The 2,618-nt window shown below is 38.1% G+C and overlaps 1 long non-coding RNA gene across 1 annotated transcript; it reads right to left on the minus strand.

Moving 5' to 3' along the window:
• Positions 1-1,083: 1,083 nt before the first annotated feature.
• Positions 1,084-2,367, minus strand: LOC133227430 (uncharacterized). The gene is made up of 2 exons (XR_009729815.1): positions 2,069-2,367; positions 1,084-1,739 (listed from the first exon to the last, which is right to left on the minus strand). It is a non-coding gene; the product is annotated as an uncharacterized LOC133227430 (long non-coding RNA).
• Between the last annotated feature and the right edge of the window lie 251 nt (positions 2,368-2,618).

A 2,618-nucleotide genomic window follows, 5' to 3' on the forward strand; every position in this document is an offset into this window, starting at 1 on the left:
TATTTCCATCTATTTTCTGTATTACTCCCTTTATATTACTGAGCATATTAATCAAGTTATTTTAAATTATATTTCTAATAACTGTGAAATTTGGGTGTTCTGAGTATCTGGTTCTACTGTCTGTCTTTATTTTGTTTTTCAGTCATTCAGCCCACTACATTTTTGGTTGAATGCAGGACATTGTGTATGAAATTATTTAAAGACACTGGATGATGTTATCTTCCTCCAAAGAAGACTAGACACAATTTATGTTAATTCCCATTAGGCTTTGAGATAATTGGAGACTGTTTAAAACTTTGTGTGGGATTACATGTTACTGTTGTAGCCTTTAACCTAGGGAATAGTTATTCAAAGGTCTTGGTTTGAAAACTGGCCTATTGTCTAGGATTCCCACTCCACTTCAGGCTCTGAACTCCTGCTTTTGTATGTTGAGCTCCAAGAGACTGCCCAAACCTCTATTGATCTTTTAAACATCTTAAAATAACTGTGAGGTTTTTTTTTTTTTAAGTTTACTTTGTATTGGGGTATAACTGATTACCAATGTTGTGATAGTTTCAGATGAACTGCAAAGGGACTCAGCCATACATATACCTATACCCATTCTTCCGTAAACTCCCCTCCCATCCAGGCTACCACATAACACTGAGCAGTTCCACGTGTTTGTTATTGTTTTTTACTGCAACTATTCCTCTTTCTTCTCTCATTCTCGGAGACTTAGGATTCCGAACGTTCATTGAGGTAAAATCCTTGCAGAATGTCATACACATTTCTCAATGGTTATCTTCTCTCTGGGATCCTGGCTGTTCAAGTCTTGGTGGCTCTACTTGTCCAAATTCCAACTTTGGTCTTTCCATCCCCATGAGATTGCTAAAAGCTCTTGGCCACTGCCATTTGCTGTACCTCCATCTCCTAGCTATAAAATGGAAAATGCCCTCAGAGGAGAAATTGGTGGAGAACATCTTATTTATTCCATTTTGTTTCCCTTTCCTCATATTTCATCATATTATATATCTATCTCTTCTATTGCGTCAGTCCCAGTAGAAGAGTCTTTGAATAGCAATAAAGTGAAAGCTACCAAATTAGTAGAGAGAGAGAAATACAGTGCTTTATTAAGTAAATTATGCTGAATCAAAGTCTTGCTTTTTCCCATTTAGAATCAGGGCAGTGGCCTACAGTAGTGCATTTTCATTCTTGAAGTAAATAGCTTTCTCTGGTTCTACTTTCTATAGCCCTCAGATAGTGGCTTACCATAATAGTGACTTTTCAAAAATGCAACTGATACCTCTTTTCATTTGCCACTGGAATATATTCACCATAATTTAAAAATCTTTTTGTGATTTGGCATCCATATGGTTATCGATGATTCCTTGATTGAGTGCCTATCTTGTTTCAGGCATTGGGCATACAATGGTAAACAGACACATGGCTGTTCTAGTTTGTGATGAAAACAACATGCCTCATGGGGATGAGGCAGGCAGAACCGAACCATTCTTTTCCCTGAATACTAGCAGACTGCTGCACTGTCTTGAGTTGGCCTGTCTTCTCTCTCACTGATGTTTTTGAAATCGTGTGGTTTGTAGGGTTTTTTCCACACTGCATGCTGTTATTCTCTTTTTGTTGGTGATAATGTTTTTTTCCTTTCTTATTGCATCTGTCTTCTCTATGGTAACTTCTTGAAGTTGCCAGAACAATGTAACTTTTTTTCTCTTCTTTTTTGTTCAGCCACTTCTTCACAGCTGCTAATGGAAACCAGATAAGTAAGTATTAAGTGTAATATTAATTTAAATATCTGGCTAGAGATAAAGTATATGGGTGCATGACTTTTATGACATCTATTTCAAACTAGCTTCAGGCACTTTCTGCACTTACTTTAAGCCTTTTATCAGGCTTACAGGTGTTCCAGAGTGGGGGTTCCTAGTAGTCTAAGTACTGGATAAACAGGGTGATATCTATATAGAGGAAGTCCAGACAATGTTGCTGGGGAACCTAGGGGGAGGATAAGCACTTTGGTATATTTTAGATGGCCTTAACTAAAAAAATACTGTAATACGAATGAATAAGGACAAACCTAAGAGTATTTTTCAACTCATTCTTCGCAGTTTCTGCTTTTAGTTACCAAATAATAAAGAACAAGTGGGAAAGGAATACCAATCACTGGATAAAGTCAGCAGAGTTCATGCTGTTCAACTTTTCAATGAGCTGATCAGTCCACTTTCAGCTTCCTAAACTCCCACTGACCTTAGTTCCGTAGTTTTGATTGGCTCTCTCACCTTGTGACAGTTATTAACTAGTTGATTCTCCAGACCCACCATTCTGTTCTCTGTTTTGTTTTCCTGCAGTTTTTCCTTTACCAGCTGACTCAGTCCACTCTAGGCTTTGATAACAGGGGATGCTAGAGGGACGCTAGACGTCTGGAGGAAAAAGCAACTTGCCCCTTCCTGTTAACTATCATTGTCTCCAAGCAGTGATTCTTCACCTTAAAAGTGACAGTTGATTTGCTGTAGTACTATTTGGTTTCCATTTGCAGTTTTTCCGTAATACCAGTACCAGCCTTACTGCAAACTCAGAGATACTAATCAGCTGACAATGTCCTTCCTCAAAGGACTAAGTCCCAGCTC

This window comes from Bos javanicus, chromosome 16, assembly GCF_032452875.1.
Source record: "Bos javanicus breed banteng chromosome 16, ARS-OSU_banteng_1.0, whole genome shotgun sequence".
Taxonomy (NCBI): Eukaryota; Metazoa; Chordata; class Mammalia; order Artiodactyla; family Bovidae; genus Bos; species Bos javanicus.